Source organism: Schistocerca gregaria, chromosome 7 (assembly GCF_023897955.1).
Source record: "Schistocerca gregaria isolate iqSchGreg1 chromosome 7, iqSchGreg1.2, whole genome shotgun sequence".
Lineage (NCBI taxonomy): Eukaryota > Metazoa > Arthropoda > Insecta > Orthoptera > Acrididae > Schistocerca > Schistocerca gregaria.
Window position 1 is genome coordinate 320,978,791 of NC_064926.1, and position 21,030 is coordinate 320,999,820.

The window sequence follows — 21,030 nt, forward strand, 5'->3', positions numbered from 1 at the left end:
CCAAAGAGAGAGCCAAATTACAACCCAGATCTTTACTAATTTCCAATAAAATAATTCTTTTTCGGGTAATAAAAGAAGTAACAAAGAATATCGACAAATAAAATTTGCGGTTAACTGTGGATGAAACAACCGACTTCTGTGGGAGATTTGCTGCAAACGTCGTCGTAAGAAAAATGACGAAATCTGAACCAGGAACACCCTATCTCTTTTTCTCCAGGGTACTCGAAGAAACATACCGTTCAACGATTGATAAAACTGTTTGTGATTCATCACGTGCTTCGTGGATTGCTAAAGAAAATGAGGAAAAACTCTTGGAGAAAGTTAGAGATGCAGCAACATACGTGATTAAGTCTCCTAAAGACTCGCAGTTACGTTATTCTACCACAGTTTCTAGCACGTGCAGTTTCGCTGATTGGTCAAAACTATGGTCAAGAATGTACTGAGAGCAAATTTCCTCTGTGTCGATAGGGCTTATTGAGTAATCATTAGGCGTGAAATTATTTACTGATATGGTGCAAAATACTCGTTCATCCTAATAACTGTTCATCACTAGTTGGGGAACATGGATCGGGGCAGCTCTTACAGTGACCATTTAGAAGCTGTGAAAACTGGGCTTCACATAAGGGATAAAAATAAAGCAATGAGTACCCCGCTGCAGTTAGCGCTTGCAGTGAGGAGTCTCTACAGTAAATTGATGTTTGTTAAGACCTGTTTCAGTAAACTCCTAGCTGAAATCAGACGCTTGGAAGGAAAGGGAAGCCTCTCTGGTGCCCTGTAGGTATACGAAACAGCTATTGCCGGAGACATACCAGAAGAATCAAGAAAGTGCCATCGTAACGAAACCGGGAGCACTGAGGCAAAGGATATAAGTTTGATGTTTCTTTGGGATGTGAATGAGGCGCTGCAAGGAGAACCTGAAAAAAAAAAAAAAGAATCTTAACGCTTATTCCGTAAGTGAAGTAGCATCTTTTCGGTGCTTCCTGTGACCCCGTGAGAAGTAAGGAAATCTTTCTACTTACATAAGAACATTTTAAATGAAAGAAGGAAACCGTTTCTTCCAGAAAACTGTGAAAAATATTTAACTATTTCTTTCAAAAAATGAAAAAAGAAAAGTATGTTAAAACACGTTAAGAGAGAGAGAGAGAATAATAAATAATAATTTTGTTAATGACTAAGTTGGAAAACAAAATTACTATTTTATTAGGTTATCAAAATTCATAAATGAGGAAAAATGGAAGGGAGATTGAGTTTAACGTCGCGTCAACATTGAGATCATTAGAGGTGGAGCACAAGCTCTGATTGTGTCAAGGATGGGGAGCGAAATCGGCCGTTCCCTTTCATAGGAAACATGCCATCGTTTGCGTGCAGTAATTTAGGAAAATCACCGAAAAGCTACATCTGGATGGGCGCACTCGGGTTTCAGCGGGCGTCCTACTGAATGCCTGTCCAGTGTGCTAACCACTGTGGCACGTCGCTCGCTAAATTATGAGGGAAAGCTAAAATATTTTATTTTTATGCATGTTTTAAAGTTTTCACAGCATAATTACCGTATTTTTAGTGCACAGATGCATGCATATATTGATACTGATACTGCATACAACACCGAGTCCTGCTAATAACACGCCAGTAACGTAGCTCGTGTAAAAATGTTGGATTAAGTGCTATATTTTGATGAAATACACAATTACACGTAAATTACTACGCATTGTGTCTTTTAAGCCAACCGGTATACATTCTATTCACAAATGATAACGAATTAGACAGCGGAATGGCCACACAAGACGTGAACGAACCGTGAGAGCTTCAAAGAGCTAACGTTAGCCTCCAGTGCGTAGTCAGACAAGATAGAATCGCTGGTGTCGGGGCTACGTTTTAATCTGTAGATGGACGCTGGAGGTCGGATTCACAGACACGCTGATGCCGTCCATCTCCGAGGGGGAGATTATTCAGGCGTCCTCTCACACGGTTACGTCACTGCTGCGCCAGTAATATCAAACTCTGCCTAAAGTACGCCATGGCATCCAATTTGCAGCGCACGTTTCAGGCATCCATTAACGTAATCGAGACACACCAGGCTGAGTGCAACTGTGTGTACTTGTTCTCCACGTAAGCTGTGTAAAATATGACCCCGCTATGAGGAGCCAACACAGTGATGGATAACGTCATTCTATAACTAGAGTACTGTTTTCCATATATCCGACACTATTTGTGGCTTCTGATAATCTCTCAGACTGAGGTCAGTTCTGGTGCTGTATTCATTTATTTAACGTTGACTCACGTTATAAAGTGCTACCCTACAGGCCGTACGCTCGATCGTTTTCGCTCAAACTGGTAAGGACGAACAGTGTCAGGAAGCTACTTGAAAATTGTTAACACGAAAGCATTAGTTGTCATTTGTTAAGTTAAAACAATTTCACTTTATGTTCTTAACAAGTTCCCAGTTTAAGCTGCGTAGCCATTTTCAACTGTTCAAAATACATACCAAATATAGTTACTTTAAAATAAAAACATAAATCATCGAATAATTGTTTACTCGCAGAATAAAAATTAAAATGTGTAAAAGCAGAGAGAGACAGAAATTACATATTATATATCTTCAAAAGGATATGTTTGGATTACAGCTATATTACATTGTTAAAGTAATAAGGGTTATCATTATATAAGGAAATGACACGAAACGTTTCTTAAACAGCTGTGACGTAACATGTCCATTGAAACTATAATTGCCTACTGGCATAAGAACAGCGACACTTCGCAGTCAGTTGGTCAAAGATAAATCTAAGCTACTTGTGTGCTCTTTGTGTCTTGGAAATAGTTTTGAAAGTAATTTCTTCATCTACGAATGTGGAAAAGTATACTGCTGTTCGACCGGAGGAGAAAGAAGGATTAGTATTTCTGTATTCGATGTATAGGGTTCTTAGGGAAGGTATACTTAGTAGGTATCTTAGTAGAGAAGTAACAGATGGTAATTACAAGTTGTAATAATCAGAGTGGAAACTTTTCTCGCGACACCGTTTTATATGTGCTATAACAAATGAGGTAAGTCCATGCGCAATGCCAACATCTTTCAAAAACGGGTGGCGGACTGAATTATCAATAACAGTACTGTAATTTAATGTAACACTTTTCATGTCATTGTTTTAGGTGTTGTGCTGCAGTTCATACAAGAAATGCTTACGCGCAGTCTCCTAATTTTCTCGTTAACAATGAAAGCTCTGACTGTACCTCTGGGTGAAAATTAACAGACGAAAAACGTAAAAGGGCTGGGACATATACCCCCATAAGAATCACATCTTCTGGGTTATTAGGCCGCGTCACGTTTCTTATAAAATGTTCTATATTTCGACCCCTCTGCTGGGATCTTCCTCAGAACTTGCTCTTCTAGCAATAGTGGACACCGAAAGTCCTGAGGAAGATCCCAGCAGAGGGGTCGAAACGTCGAACATTTAGAAGAAACAAGACGCGGCCTAATAACTCAGAAGATTTCAACTTCAGTAAGAACGGCCACTAAAGCCTGCAGACTTACATAAACACGTTGTTACTTACACATAGTGATGGATTTAAAATCACCATGTCATAGTCTATCGTAATTATCTCAAACTGTATCGTAATAACACGATATCGTTGCGTAAGTAGTTCAGTTGTCAGCATACCTGAGTCTTAGAGGAATTATTCATGTTCATTTCCCGATAGTACCAGCATTTATGACGTGTTGGAAGCACTGGAACAGGGTTTATTCAGCATCGTGATATCACTTGAGAAAGCTCTGGAATGTCGGCATCGGTCGGGACAGCAGATTCCATGCCCGTCCATATCACATCAGCGTGATGCCATATGGCAGAGGATGAAACGGCAGCCCGTCGACATCGCTTCGTCTTCAGGGCCTGATCGCGGAGTTTGGTTATGTTTCTTTACTTAGACTAACGCTGCTACAATAGCTGCTGCCGTTCCTCGCGTGTAATAAAAGTCATTTTGGCGATACATAGTCAAGGTTTTCTGTGGTCGTCTCCGCTTTCCTTTTGTTACTCGTTCGGTGTTGATACACCCTCAAGACGCATTTGATGGCCAATGCTATTCGACGAATGTTGCCAGAATTACCGACCAACATAGTGGGTTTATGGAGAGATATATGAAGATCACCCACGCCACTCCGACACATTCATCAGAAACTGGAAACACCGATTTGCTGAGACTAAATGTAACCGACAAGTAATTTCAGCAAATAAGTCACAAAACATGCAAGAGACGTTTAGAAGTGCGGGTATTCTTCGAGCAGCAAATCCCGAATCGTTTCTTTCTTCCTGTACAAGTAGAAAAAAATGGTTCAGATGGTGGCTGAGCACTATGGGATTCAACATCTGAGGTCATCAGTCCCCTAGAGTTAGACCTACTTAAACCTAACTAACCTAAGGACATCACACAGATCCATATCCGTGGCAGGATTCGAACCTGCGACCATAGCATCAGTTCGGTTCCGGACTGAAGCGTCTAGAACGACTCGACCACAACGGCTGACACAAGTAGAACAGCGCAGGATTCTGTGGCGATCAGAACTACACTCTGGAGAATTCCAAGTGGCTATTTTTTACGTCTGTACCACGTCCATGTTCTTCGGGCGTTAAGCAGAGATTATCTACAGACAAGACTCGTTTTCTATTTAAAGAAATCCAGACTTCGTGAATAATACTGTGGACTGATGTAGTGGCTAATGGTGAGACAGATATTCAAAATGCCCGTTATTAGCCAGAAGGAAACCCTTACTGCCTACGTCAGCAAGACAACCACAATGCCTGGAGCATTAGGAGATGATGTGGGTTCATCGATAACAGTGTTACTTGGTCTGATTGTTTCGATGAAAAGTTCAATGTTGAGACTTCTCTGTTTCTGTGTCATTCCCAGACAGAGCTGCTGAAATATTTTCCACCTGCACCACGACTGCTAATGCTGTTGCATCTAGACTTCTTGGTGGCCAGGTACGCTTTAAATAACATTCTGCCAAATCCACGGATTGGTAGAGACAGGCTAATAACTTGGCTATCACAAAAGCAAGATGTAACTGCCTTGATTATTTATTTTGGAGACGCGTCAGAGGCACTGTACCAGCAGTATATAGCAGCACAAGATAATATTTCGGGGTATGTAGAGTGTACAAGCTAGGACATCACTGTGCTTGAAACAAAGTGGAAATAATTTCAAACACATGCTACTGTAAACTGTAACATATAAATATTATTCGTTCTAGTTATTTGTTATAGCTGTCAAAATTGCAGTCCCTTACTGTAACATTAAAAATAATATCCATACAAACTTTACTTCGCTTTCCTTAAGCAGTGTTCGAATCATCTGCTCGAGGAAGGGCTTCTGATAATATCGCTGTGAAATTGCAGGAAATTCAGAAAATAAGTAATATGCATGTATATACACGTACGGTGCGACGGCGGCTAGCATCTAACCAGCAGTTTTTGACACAGGCACCTCGGAACGCTAACGGCTCGGCCAGTTAGCAGCAGGCGACCGATCCAATAGGAGGTCCCAACTCTAGGAGTGACGGCTCGAGACGCTCCTTGGTGAGCCTGGGGTGTCCCTTCAGTAAAGCAGTGTTACGTCCCGCAGGCAGACTTGGCACTAGTGCACCGTCCAGTCACATTAACGTGACCAACTATGAAAGGTCTGGTTAAACACCATTTGCAGTGTGGACCGCTGTGAGACGTCAATGAGGTTCTGGAAGGTACCGATAGGCATGTGAAGCCATGCTGATTACAGTACTGTGACCAGCTGCTCTAGGTTCTCTGTTGAGGATCCACTGTGCTAACAGCCTGATCGAAATGGTCTCACTCATTCTCGATTGGGTTTAAATCCTGCAAGTCTGGCGGCCAGGGGAGTATCTGCCTACTAGTGTTGATCCACAGTGCCTTCCAGAATGACAAGATCATCCAGAAAATGCCACGAAAACGTTCCCCAGGACATAACGCTTCAAATCCTGGAGTTGAAGCCTCCCGGAATGGTATTTGTTTTCAGACATTTCAGACTGACGGAATAACGTACCTGGAAGAAGACGTTGGCGAAGAAGGAGACTTCCTCGTGCCGATTACACCTGCGGAAGTCAAGACCACCACCAAGTCCTTACCCTCAACCAAAGCGCCAGGAAATGGTGATATACCTACGAAGATCCTCAAGGAATTACCACCCATCGCCCTGGTACTGCTTGCTACCGTATTCAACAGCATAATAAGGACGTGCACATATCCAACAGTCTGGCGGATGCTGTTATTGTGCCAATCCCTAAACCGGGAAAACCTCGCAAGGATCCAAGGAACTATAGGCCTATGAGTCTGCTGCCTCATCTCAGAAAAGTTTTCGAGAGGCTACTGCTGCACCGACTACAGGAAATCATGGACCACAGACGCATTCTACAACATGAACAATTTGGATTTCGGAAAAGGCACTCCTCCAGCCAACAGCTGCTCCGAATGGTAGAAGATGTAACCCAAGCAATCAACAATAGGGAATACTGTGGTGCTATCTTCTTAGATGTATCTAAAGCATTCGATCGTGTGTGGCATCATGGACTGTTATGGAAACTCAGTAAACTGGAATTCCCGAAGAAGATCATCCATCTCCTCGCCTCCTACCTGCGAGGGAGAACTTCAAGGTGCGGATAGGAGACACACTGTCCACGAACAGGCTGATAGCAGCAACAATTCCGCAGGGCTCTGTCCTGGGCCCCAAGCTGTATTCCATATACACATCTGACCTACCCAGATCGCCAAGAATTGAGAGAGCACTCTACGCTGATGACACACTTCTTTATATTCGAAGCAGATGGCCAGCAGCTATCCATCGAAGACTGCAAGACGCATGCTCAGACCTCGAGTCGTGGGCAATAAGATGGCTGGTCATTTTCAACGCACTCAAGAGCCAAGCCGTCGTCTTCACCAGGAGAAGATCGCCGCAAATCCCGAAGATCAAACTGTTAGGTGTGGACATCGAGTGGACCGTCAACTGACGTTGCATCAGCACACCACGACTGTCCGACTTAAAGTGCATCCAAGGCCAGGGGCCCTGTGTCCCATCATCAGTGATCACTCAGAACTCTCCGTGAAGAACGGACTGCTGATATGCAGATTATTCATACGTCTAATGATGGACGTCGCAAGCGCCATCTGGGGAAACGCAGCAGCTACACACATCCGTCGTCTTCAGCAGCTTCAAAATAAGGCACTCCGAAGAATATTTTATGTACCAACCACATTTCCGTCGCTCTACGAGGCAGCACAAGAGGAATATGTCCTAGCAAGATTTCAACATCAATCAAGGAAACTGTATCACATGTCTGCGGAATCCGACAACCCACTCATCGGGAGCCTTGGTGCTCCGTCCGAAGACAGAAGACACTGCCCTACTTAGCCTCTAACATGCTAAGTAACGCTATCATATTGTAAATTGAATCAATAGCCACGATGAATCTAAATCCTTCATCACAAAACGAACATAGTAGTCAATGCCTTCTTGGTAAATACTACCTTTCCTAAGTAGCAGATACTAAAATGATGCGGACCTACACTGACGGAACCTAAAACGTGATACATCCGAAAAGGTCACCTGTCGCTACTCAGTGGACGTTCAGTTATGTTACGGGCATGCAAATTCCAGCCTTCGTTAGCGTCAGCAATAAGCAGTAGTCAGCATGTGTACGTGAAGAAGGCACCTGCTACAGAAGCCCATAGGCAGCGACTCTCGCTGAACGGTCGTCGAGGAGACACTTTTGGTAGATCCTTGGTTCATCTGGGCGATCTGTTGTGTCACAGTTACACGTCTCACTGATGTCATTCACCCCTGTCATCTATGGCCCAAGCTGCACCACGGCCGCCTTGGCACTGGTTTTGGATAGCGTCGTTTTGCCACACACTATATACTTGAACCATCACGTCACGCTAACAGTTTACAAACTTAGGCGTTTCGGACATACTTCCAGCCTTGGCCCTAAAGCCATGATCATGCACTTCTGGACATCAGATAAATCGCTCTTTTTTCCGCATTGCAACAACGACTGGATATTTTTTCGCGTCCCTCCTTTACGCTTTATGTACTCTGCATTGCTAGTGCTATCACTTGTTGTCTGTCAGTTCTTATTGCACGTTGACATCGAACACATGCGGTGATGACATAAAATGGACTGTGGACTGTGTAGATGGTGCCGTGGTGGCAGTTGGTCGGTATCATGTGTGCTGCTTAGTGCCTCACGGTACGGTAGTGCACGGTGTAAGACTCGTCATAGCCAGTATGCTGGGCTGTGAATACCTCTGCTAAAAACTCACCGCTGTAATGACTATTATGTCTCACTTTTTGTGCTGATGCGCCAGTCCCAGTCACTTCCCCGACAACATTTCCACAACATGTCAGAGGGGATACTGCTAGTTCATTCTGTAAGACACCTGCAAGGTTCGCAGGAGAGCTTCTGTAAAGTTTTGAAGGTAGGAGACTTGGTACTGGTATAAGTAAAGCTGTGAGGACGGGGCATGAGTCGTGCTTGGATGGCTCAGATGGTAGAACACTTGCCCGCGAAAGACAGAGGTCCTGAGTCAGTCTCTCGGTCCGGCACACAGTTTTAATCTGCCAGGAAGTTTCAGCTTAGAATTTATCTGACTATAACATTTTCAAAAAATGGGCACAACTTAGGAAACGAAAGGGGAAAGTAAAAGTATTTGGTGGGAACTGGTGTGGAGGGGGGGGGGGGGGGACAGTGGAGGGGTAGTAAAATGGGCGAAGAATGGGAAAGGAGGGGAAACGGAATATGAGATTTAAGGTCAAATTTTTCGTGAGTTTGCATTTCATTCTTCCTCATGAATTTACATCTAATTGTTTTCGTACGTGTTTTGTTCAGATGTAATAAATAAGCAAAAGTTTCTGTTACTCATTGGCTATTGTGGATAAACGATCTTAAAACCTGAAAAGATACCTTAATCCTGAACTCCGAGAGGGCGAAACGATGTGGAATATGTAAAACATAAGTACGATATCAGAGAAAGTCATGAATTTGTCTATCTGCGTACCGGTATTGAAGCCGGCCGCGGTGGTCTCTCGGTTCTAGGGGCTCAGTCCGGAGCCGTGACTGCTACAGTCGCAGGTTCGAATCCTGCCTCGGGCATGGATGTGTGTGATGTCCTTAGGTTAGTTAGGTTTAAGTAGTTCTAGGGGAATTATGACCTAAGATGTAAAGTCCCATAGTGCTCAGAGCCATTTGAACCATTTTTGAACCGGTATTGAAATGCGTGGTCCAAGATACCACACATACAAGTTTAGAACCGTTCCAAAACAATAAACAAAACGGACCTACAACAGGAAAAATGGACCGGTGACGAATAAATTACGTAACATGTTGTAGTAGTTAAGTTCTTATGGATTATTTTGGTGAAAATAAATGATTCTATAGTAAACAGAAGCAATCACAGCTATGAGGAAAGTCAGTATAAAGAATGGAAGAGTGGAATTTACAGACGAATACTTTTCACCGGCTTCCATGTCGCGCTCTGATAGCAGTCTTTCAAGCGGACGGACGGCGTAAATGTTTAACGCAAGCTGCAGCCGTATCCGGCCGGACTCCATGCGACTGGCCCGCTGTTTGCCCCCCCCAGTTACGGCGACCTCTCCATCCGTCTTATACAAACGGGTACGTCCTTTCCGACGCACTTCCAGTCGGATCGAGTAAACAAACCCATTTCTCGTTATGAGGGAATGTTTGTCGTTCCCGAAAGTCCTTCCTCGAGCGAAATAGCTTTTGTGATATTTGTTGCTTCCCTGCAGCCCCTATTACTGTCTAGTATTGAAAGTAATCTATAGGGCGGACCAGTGAAGCAAAGCATAGGGAACTACACGAAACTCGACAATTTGTGCTGAATTGTCTGTAGGAATTTAGGATTCAGTGAGCCATGATCTAAGGACAGCGAAGACTTTCCATTGTTGGGGCACTGTCGTGAAGTAAATAGCAGCAGTCGTGATCGCTGATAGACACTTTCTACGTACCCCTGCTACAAACCAATCTCAGAAAGCGCGATTGCTCGTATAGCATAATAACCGTCTTGAGTATAGGTTGATGCCCTGCACACGTGCCTTTAAATTATAACGATGGCTGTGCTTAGTCCTACAAGTAATTATCCCACACAGAGTAACTTTATTCTCAATAAATATACGTTTCATACCAGCATACCCCCCCCCCCCCCCCCCCACCCATGAACCATGGACCTTGTCGTTCGTGGGGAGGCTTGCGTGCCTCAGCAATACAGATAGCCGTACGTAGGTACAACCACAACGGAGGGGTATCTGTTGAGAGGCCAGACAAACGTGTGGTTCCTGAAGAGGGGCAGCAGCCTTTTCAGTAGTTGCAAGGGCAACAGTCTGGATGATTGACTGATCTGGCCTTGTAACAATAACCAAAACGGCCTGGCTGTGCTGGTACTGCGAACGGCTGAAAGCAAGGGGAAAGTACGGCCGTAATTTTTCCCGAGGGCATGCAGCTTTACTGTATGATTATATGATGATGGCGTCCTCTTGGGTAAAATATTCCGGAGGTAAAATAGTCCCCAATTCGGATCTCCGGGCGGGGAGTGCTTAAGAGGATGCCGTTATCAGGAGAAAGAAAGCTGGCGTTCTACGGATCGGAGCGTGGAATGTCAGATCCCTTAATCGGGCAGGTAGGTTAGAAAATTTGAAAAGGGAAATGGATAGGTTAAAGTTAGATATAGTGCGAATTAGTGAAGTTCGGTGGCAGGAGGAACAAGACTTCTGGTCAGGTGACTACAGGGTTATAAACACAAAATCAAATAGGGGTAATGTAGGAGTAGGTTTAATAATCAATAGGAAAATAGGAATACGGGTAAGCTACTACAAACAGCATAGTGAACGCATTATTGTGGCCAAGATAGATACGAAGCCCACACCTACTACAGTAGTACAAGTTTATATGCCAACTAGCTCTGCAGATGACGAAGAAATTGAAGAAATGTATGATGAAATAAAAGAAATTATTCAGATAGTAAAGGGAGACGGAAATTTAATAGTCATGGGTGATTGGAATTCAAGTGTAGGAAAAGGGAGAGAAGGAAACGTAGTAGGTGAATATGGATTGGGGCTAAGAAATGAAAGAGGAAGCCGCCTGGTAGAATTTTGCACAGAGCACAACTTAATCATAGCTAACACTTGTTTTCAGAATCATGAAAGGAGGTTGTATACATGGAAGAACCCTGGAAATACTAAATGGTATAAGATAGATTATATAATGGTAAGACAGAGATTTAGGAACCAGGTTTTAAATTGTAAGACATTTCCAGGGGCAGATGTGGACTCTGACCGCAATGTATTGGTTACGAACTGTAAATTAAAACTGAAGAAACTGCAAAAAGGTGAGAATTTAAGGAGATGGGCCCTGGATAAACTGAAAGAACCAGAAGTTGTACAGAGTTTCAGGGAGAGCATAAGGGAACAATTGACAGAAACAGGGGAAAGCAATACAGTAGAAGAAGAATGGGTAGCTTTGAGGGATGAAGTAGTGAAGGCAGCAGAGGATCAAGTAGGTAAAACGACGAGGGCTAGTAGAAATCATTGGATTACAGAATAAATATTGAATTTAATTGATGAAAGGAGAAAATATAAAAATGCAGTAAGTGAAGCAGGCAAAAAGGAATACAGACGTCTCAAAAATGAGATCGACAGGAAGTGCAAAATGGCTAAGCAGGGATGGCTAGAGGACAAATGTAACGATGTAGAGGCTTATCTCACTAGAGGTAAGATAGATACAGCCTACGGGAAAATTAAAGAGACCTTTGGAGAAAAGAGAACCACTTGTATGAATATCAAGAGTTCAGATGGAAACCCAGTTCTAAGCAAAGAAGGGACAGCAGAAAGGTGGAAGGAGTATATAGAGGGTCTATATGAGGGTGATGTACTTCTGGACAATATTATGGAAATGGAAGAGGATGTAGATGAAGATGAAATGGGAGATACGATACTGCGTGAAGAGTTTGACAGAGCACTGAAAGACCTGAGTCGAAACAAGGCCCCCGGAGTAGACAACATTCCATTGGAACTACTGACTGCCTTGAGAGAGCCAGTTCTGACAAAACTGTACCATCTGGTGAGCAATATGTATGAAACAGGCGAATTACCCTCAGACTTCAAGAAGAATATAATAATTCCAATCCCAAAGAAAGCAAGTGTTGACAGATGTGAAAACTACCGAACAATCAGTTTAATGAGCCACAGCTGCAAAATGTTAACTCGAATTCTTTACAGACGAATGGAAAAACTAGTGGAAGCCGACCTCGGGGAAGATCAGTTTGGATTCCGTAGAAATACTGGAACACGTGAGGCAATACTGACCTTACGACTTAGCCTAGAAGAAAGTTTAAGGAAAGGCAAACCTATGTTTCTAGCATTTGTAGACTTAGAGAAAGCTTTTGACAATGTTGACTGGAATACCCTCCTTCAAATTCTAAAGGTGCCAGGGGTAAAATACAGGGAGCGAAAGGCTATTTACAATTTGTACACAAACCAGATGGCAGTTATATGAGTCGAGGGACACGAAAGGGAAGCAGTGGTTGGGAAGGGAGTAAGACAGGGTTGCAGCCTCTCCCCGATGTTATTCAATCTGTGTATTGAGCAAGCAGTAAAGGAAAACTCCATGGAGCAGAAATAAAAACTTTGAGGTTCGCCGATGACATTGTAATTCTGTCAGAGACAGCAAAGGACTTGGAAGAGCAGTTGAATGGAATGGACAGTGTCTTGAAAGGAGGATATAAGATGAACATCAACAAAAGCAAAACGAGAATAATGGAATGTAGTCGAATTAAGTCGGGTGATGCTGAGGGAATTAGATTAGGAAATGAGACTCTTAAAGTAGTAAAGGAGTTTTGCTATTTGGGGAGCAAAAATAACTGATGATGGTCGAAGTAGAGAGGACATAAAATGTAGACTGGCAATGGCAAGGAAAGCGTTTCTGAAGAAGAGAAATTTGTTAACATCGAGTGTAGATTAAGTGTCAGGAAGTCATTTCTGAAAGTATATGTATGGAGTGTAGCCATGTATGGAAGTGAAACATGGATGATAAATAGTTTAGACAAGAAGAGAATAGAAGCTTTCGAAATGTGGTGCTACAGAAGAATGCTGAAGATTAGATGGGTAGATCACATAACTAATGTGGAAGTACTGAATACGACTGGGGAGAAGTTTGTGGCACAACTTGACCAGAAGAAGGGATCGGTTGGTAGGACATGTTCTGAAGCATCAAGGAATTACCAATTTAGTATTGGAGGGCAGCGTGGAGGGTAAAAATCGTAGAGGGAGACCAAGAGATGGATACACTAAGCAGATTCAGAAGGATGTAGATTGCAGTAGGTACTGGGAGATGAAGAAGCTTGCACAGGATATAGTAGCATGGAGAGCTGCATCAAACCAGTCTCAGGACTGAAGACAATAACAACAATACCAGCATTGGGAGTAGAAAAGAATATTTGGGGAGCCAGAAGGTCCATTTAGAACAGCATAGCTCTAATTCATATATTTTTCTGAGATAGAATTTGCGAAAAATTAGGATAAAAATTTCAATATTATTCATAACTGGCGTCACAGTAATGAGCAACGCTGCGCTTAACCAGACAGCCTTTCATTTTAAATTTTCAAATCTTTTTTTATCTATGTCAAGTGCTTATATAAATATTGATAATGTAAAGACCTGAAGCTGATCGTTAATTCATCGAAAGACACAATCATTTGTGACAAATGCAATTAAGACTGTTTTAATAAATCTTTTTGCATAATTACACCAATCTCCTAATTTAAACTAATTTTCTGTATCTGGTTAGTAGATGGGTGTATTTACCTAATGTGTAATGCTGAATTCACTGGTAAGAGTAGTTTTTCCCCTATTACGTCACAATTCCTCATATACAGCGAAAGAACACTGGCGTACATTGAAAGAATTAAAATAAACAAGAAAAACATGTTTAGAAAAATAGAACTCAATAGTATTTAATATGTATGTATGTATATGATGGCAGTAGAATGTATAAATTAATGAAAAACGTATTTTCAACTTTAATATTGTCATCGATACTCTTCTTTCGTTTTCCGTTTCATCATTGTCTCTTTCACGACCCGAGCACTAATCATCCATCACGGAAGGGTTCCACTGACATTCATAACGGTATTCCATCGTATAGGCGTCTTGAAAGCGTGTAACCTGCTCGTCGCTTATGGCTCCCAAATTACCTGGAAAAAGATTATGGTGGGAATGTAAAAAAAGTAATTTTAAGTGGCAATCTACACCTCGTGTTCTTGTAGCTGTCTAACATATCATTCACAATGGAAAAGAACTGATCATATCTTTTGTTGCCCGAAAAGCCCTTCGCGATTACACTGGAAGAGAACCAAACAGCTATTTTGATACTTTTGAGTTTGGTATCAAAGATTGCAAATACAACGAAATTTTATTTGAAAATTTTTTGTTTACTTTTTCTTGAATACTCTGCAATATTTTTGAGGCAGAAGGAACAGCCTAAAAAATTGTCTTTAGACTCACGCCATACCACTGTAACAGCTAATGGCGTGGCTCAGCGTTTTCATCAGTCATTCGCTTAAAATGGTAGCACAGAATATGAAGGCAATGTGAAGTGCAAAATTTTAGTCTTGATAGCCAATAGGACATTTAACATACAGTTTCTATGGTTCAAATTGCTGTAAGCATTATGAGACTTAACATCTGCGGTCAACAGTCTCCTAGACTTAGAACTACTTAAACCTAACTAACCTAAGGACATCACACACAGTCATGCCCGAGGCAGGATTCGAGCCTGCGACCGTAGCAGGCGGTTCTGGATTGAAGCGCCTAGAACCGCTCGGCCACAGCGGCCGGCTACAGTTTCTAAGCTTTATTAACTCATTCAGTTATTGGTTTTCTTCAAGATTTTCAGTCGAGTTTTCCACACACATAGCAAAAGTTGTCGGACTTGTATGGACAACAACGTTTGCCATTTGCCGTTGAAAACCACCACAGCGTTCCACTACCTCTCCCAAGAAACACTAATTGAGACTAAAAAAATATCCAGAACACTGTTGGTAAAGGTAAGAACAATGATAATCGTACCATGCATATTTCAAGACACATTAGATTATAAAGAATTATTCGTGCTATGGATTATACGGCCACCAGGTGAGTAAAGTTTAGAATATTTATCAAACCTGTATTATCGTACAGTATTGGTACCACACCAGGCAGAACGCATATCGAAGTTGACAGTATACCACTTGACGACGCAACCTGTCCTCGGTCAGCTCGAGACACACTTTCTGATGCACCCTCACGTAGCGCCGCCACCGAGAAAAGCCGTTCTCTCACAGTACGTGAAAACGCACGTGGACGAAGAGCTGGTGATGTTATAGCGTTGAATTCGAGGCCCACCAGGAAGACAGGCCGTGACGAGCACGTCTCAGCCCATGTCACTGCATGTTGTAGTGGGACACCCTTTTCCAACATTACCTTTTATTATAGAAATAACCGATACCATTTATACTATCGATTCTTGTGTAGGGGAACATTAACTCAACTATTTCAGTAAAAGAATTTCCTATGATTTTGTATACGATTTCAGGTTAAAATGTAAAAAAAAAAGAAATTAACTTGTTACACTCTGTATGTGCAGTGAAAATTATTATTCTTTTAAAAAATATTTGAAATTACGAAATTTCTGGTATATGTAAACCTCATACTATTCATTGCACAATCCAGAGCGAATTATTAAATTTATTATTGGGCTCATTTATAAAATAATGAAATAACTTGAAGATTCTTCATTTGTCAAGAAAATATGTAAACTCTTTTCTTTTGTAAACTCTTTGGTATATAGTGAGTACCGCAGAATGTTAGTAGTAGTGGTGGGGATGCCTCTGATGAAGACGCACGTATAGTTTTCATTTTATCTCCTACAAATAACTGATGATATGGAGATTGTGAAGTCAGTGTGATGCAGAAGAATGGGATAAAATAAAATCATAGCAACAGATAACATTTCATCAGTTATCTAGTCATCAGGAACCCACGGATTTAAGTCAAAATTTCTGCTGCAAGAATGTACCCCTAGACGCAGGAATTGGAGCCAACAATGAAGTAAAAAGCTTTTCTTTTGTATATCTTACGCTTCCCGAAGCTTTTGAAAATAATGAGAAGACAAAGAGAAATTTAAGGATGATGTGTGGGAGAGTAAGATTACAAGGTCTAACGAGTGACAGCAGTTGATCAGGCGGGGTGCGAATAACTATTTCAGACGACTTTAATAATTCTTGACAGCGCTTTGAAACGTATGAAAGTTCTCGATACTAGGGATTAATGTTAAGGCCTTTAGAGGGTACCTTTTCAATTACATACCGATATCCTGTGTGCCCTACATGAAGCCGAGTGTTCGCGAAGTGTGGCTGACAAGCTGTCTAGTGTGTCACAAGTTCGTTGCGAGGCTCGTATTTCTCGTGAGCTCCGGAGGAATTCCACGTTCCGCTACACTGCGGGGCGTGAAACAAAGAATCTGGAATGCCAGAGTTTTTGCCAAGTGGGAAGGAACGTGGTCAATGAGATGCGACATAGCTTTACGTCACCAGCAGAACATGGTATTTTCCGGGTTTTCTTCCTCACAGAGTACGTGGTATGAATATAAGCTGTTTCAAAGAATCAGAAAATTGAGGGTCTCTCTAAAACGCGCCTTTTTATCTACAATTTGTTATAATAAAATGATAGGGAACTGCACATTGGTAGGTAAAGGTTTCCTGTAGTTGATGTTTTTAGGGTTTAAACTTGTGTGCTACGAACGTACAGAGTTCAGTGCTACAACACAATAATGAGCTATCAAAAGTTCGCCTTTTTGGTACAGTTTAGATATTAAAAATCAAATAAGGGCATTTGTAGATAAACTCTATAGGCACTGTATGCATGTCGATGTTGTAACGCAATTGATAGCGTCATTAGCTGTGTATTCATGAAGAGAAATTGTAGCAATTGCGCGCTCTCTTGGTTCCAATTTTTTTAAACTTTTATTTTCTAAGATATTCAGTGTCTTTCTTATTCATTTAATAAAAATATTATCTCAAAAGTCGATGATATTTATTATAGATAATGTATTTGATACAATGTTTTTTGCTAAGTCTAACGACAGATATATTTCCCCAGTGGCCAGAAATCTTTGTGTGGATGCCATTTAATGTCTGAAAATACACACAAGTTACACATTGGAAGTTTTTGCTATTATGTAAGTTTCTGTAAAATATGTCAACCTACCTCTGTGTTAATCAACTGGCTCATGGTTGTATCTTGTCGGTAAATAGCTTTTCCAATCGTGGCGAGCAGGTTCGAAAAAAAATCTCCCCATCTATTCCAGTAAAATTACGGAACTGAACTCGATCTTTATATCTGTGTGATGAAGTGTGTTATCTCAGAGTGTTCGTAGTCAATGCAACATCGTCTGCTACGACACATACGTTCCCAGCCTGCCATTGTATCATTGTATCATTGTATCTTGCCGGTAAATAGCTTTTCCAATTGTGGCGAGCAGGTTCGAAAAAAAAATCTCCCCATCTATTCCAGTAAAATTACGAAACTGAACTCGATCTTTAAATCTGTGTGATGAAGTGTGTTATCTCAGAGTGTTCGTAGTCAATGCAACATCGACTGCTACGACACATACGTGCCCAGCCTGCCATTAGACACTACACCTTAACTATATTCGACATAAAACCAAAAATAGGATGAGAATTCCATTGAGTTAACGAGTAAGTCCACTAGCGCGTATCCCAGATCTTTGAACAGTATTATGAAGTGTTATTGGTAGCAATTGGCTGTTCAAGCCATAGACAAGTTCAGAGTCTTCTTTCTGATTTTCTCCGCTCTTTTTCGACAATCGCTAACAGAGCTAATGCACCTATGTATTTTATACGCGTCCACTTTCGTAAAGAAACTCTGTGACTTGCAACCCAAATAAAGCTGTTGGCGTTCGCTTGGAGGGTAAATAAAATGTCGTTTGACTAGGGCCTCCCGTCGGCTATACCGTTCGCCGGGGTCAAGTCTTCCGATATGACGCCAGTTCGGCAACTTGTTCGTCGATGGGGATAAAATGATGATTGTTAGGACAGCACAACACCCAGCCCTTAAGCGGAAAAAATTTGCGACCCAGCCGGGAATCAAACCCAGGCCCTTAAAATTGACATTTTGTCGCGCTGACCACTCAACTACCGGGGACGGACAGAGCTCAAATTAGAGCACGGCAATCCCGTGACGTCCGCCGCTCGTGGTATCGCGGTAGCGTTCTCGCTTCCCGAGCACGGGGTCCCGGTTTCGATTCCCGGCAGGGTCGGGGATTTTCATTTGCCGCGAGTTGTGTTGTTGTGTCGTCTTTATTCCCATTACTGTCGGAGGAAGACTACGGCAATCCACCCCCATTAGGACCTTGCCTAGTATGGTGGTTCGGTTCTCCCGCATCGTTCCCATACGCTTTGTTAAGAAGCATGGGACTTCATTCCCATTCTCGTAGTGAATCTATGTGAATGGCGCTCGTCAACAGCATTCGCTGTAAGCACGCGTACTGCAGTTCCCTCGCTCGGCATCACGCGGCTCCCACTCACCGAGTGATAGCCTATAGTGAACATAGACTCTATACAACTTCGACTCAACGTAGCGGCGCTAATTGGCCGGGGAAGCGTTCGAATGCACTTAGAATTTCTTTTTAGTTGTCGATTTTCCATATTTCCTATGGACAAGGTGTGTGTTTTATGACAGTATAACGAAAATTGAAGTGATTCCCGATAATTGCTTGTTATTGAAGGTCATTGTTCCAATTGTGGAACTGTAAATTTCCGTGAAATTATAACTGATGAAATAGTGTTGAATTCCAGGCAGCTGCTAAAATCGCACTGACATTTAGAAAAATTTGGAACACTACAAATCGAAAGGATTCATTTAGAAGAGTCTGACAACAGACTATAGTTGTAAATTTTGTTTTTAATTAACAAAAAAGCTTCAATCCAGCTACACAGTAGGCTTTCGTGGATAACCCGAGCAAATTAACCAGTAGGACTCGTTAGAGTTGATAATATGAACAGGAAAAGAAAGGAATCGTAAGGTGCAGTGATGAAAAGAGATGGGGTGTTATAGGAACGGATTTCTATATGGATAATTATTCGTGTAAGTAGATTTATTTACCAATAAATTATCTGTAAATAAAGGAGCGAATAAGGAATATCAACCTATTTTTTTGTTTAATTCTTGTGCAACATTAGTATTTGTTCTCTTGGCTCAGTGGAGTTTATGTTTGATAAAAAAACAATCTATGTTCCTGGAGATATGTTCCAACTTTCTAGCTAAATAAAAGGCAGTTTTCCTTTTTCCATAAGCATTTCCTTTTCTTCATTTAAAAAGCATCTTCAGTGGTGATTTCCCGTGTTGTTGGTCCAAGTGTGTGGTTCTGAATAAGTGTTCATCGATCTCCATACTCCAGATGAGCGATTTACGACGAAACGCTTATGACGAAAAAACAAACTGCCATTTATTTAGTTGCAAAGATGGAACATACCTCCAAGAATTTTGAAGCAACTAGCAAACGACGAAAAAAAATCACGAACTCTTCAATAGTTTGTCCGGAAATATGCCTTTGTGGCTCAGTGGCATAAGTTCCAAACTACAAAACAAAAGGCTTAGTGATTGGTGCTACTGTTTTCTCTGTTATGTATCGCTTCTTTGAGCTATAACAACCACAATACTGTCAAGTGAAGTTGCACCGTATTTCGGAGTACGTGCTGAAATGCTTATCCTTCCTCTAATTGGCTGCATAAGCCTGTTCAGAGGTGGAAGGAAGTCAAGAACACTCAGCCATGCCTAATAAAGCACTGCACTGCTGAAACGAACCTGCGAGTTGAGCACAGCTTTGCTTGATTTGCAATGTAGCAAATGAAACACAAAAATACTTACAGGCAGCCTCAGCTGTTGGGACTATACCGCAATAGTTGGCCGCAATTTTGAGCAGCCAGTTAATTCAGTTAGCTGATGATCATTCGTGACCGAACAGCCTAGCGAGACAGATGTGCAATATGTTTGGCATTTTTTCTCTTACCAAACGTACTTTATTATACTTACAAAAGTAAATTTTCAGTCGTTTTGCTTATTTTATGTGCCGCGGACTGTAAGTTCACTGAACAGATGTAGGAGTTAACGAAACATGTAGTGACCAGTCTAGTACATGAATAACATATTGACTCATCTGCTTTTAAGTAATCAATATTACGTAGAAAACTCGATAATAAAAGTTTACTAGTGTCGGAGATAAGCCCCATATCAAACAATGGAGTACCAGTACTCGCATCATTGCTCATACAAGTAAATCCCAATACCAAACAATGGACTACCGATGCCGTTGGCTATTGTCGGAGAGTAGGCATTTGTTAATCTGGAACAAACATAAAAGAACCATCAATTACTGACGGAGTTTAAAAAAGGCGCTTTTGGCACTCTGGCAAATAAATGGATACTGGAAAATTTGTCATCGCTCAGTGGACGCTCGAGAAGAATTTGCAATCGCCATAATGAATGCATCCAGTTTTTTTACAAAATAACGTGTCAGAAAGAGATGGCTATAAATCTGAACGCATATTGTACATCCCTCCAGAATTGAAAATTCCCTCAGGTCCTACAAGTTATCGAAAGTAATCGTGAATTTTGTTCCATGACGCAAGCATGATCTGGCTGCTTCGACAAGTGCACGGACACTGAAGGCACCCACACACATTCTCCGAAGACAACCTGCTCAAAAGGGGCAGCAAATCTCAGGGGTCCAGTGAGCGGGCTACAATCACGTCATTGTGTTGTAGACTGTCGTTTTTCAATATTTTTTGAGGTTTTCTATCCTAGAATGAAATTTTCACCCTACAGCGGAGTGTGCGCTCATATGAAACTTCCTGGCACATTGAAACTGTGAGCCGGAGCGAGACTCGAACTCGGGAGTGGTG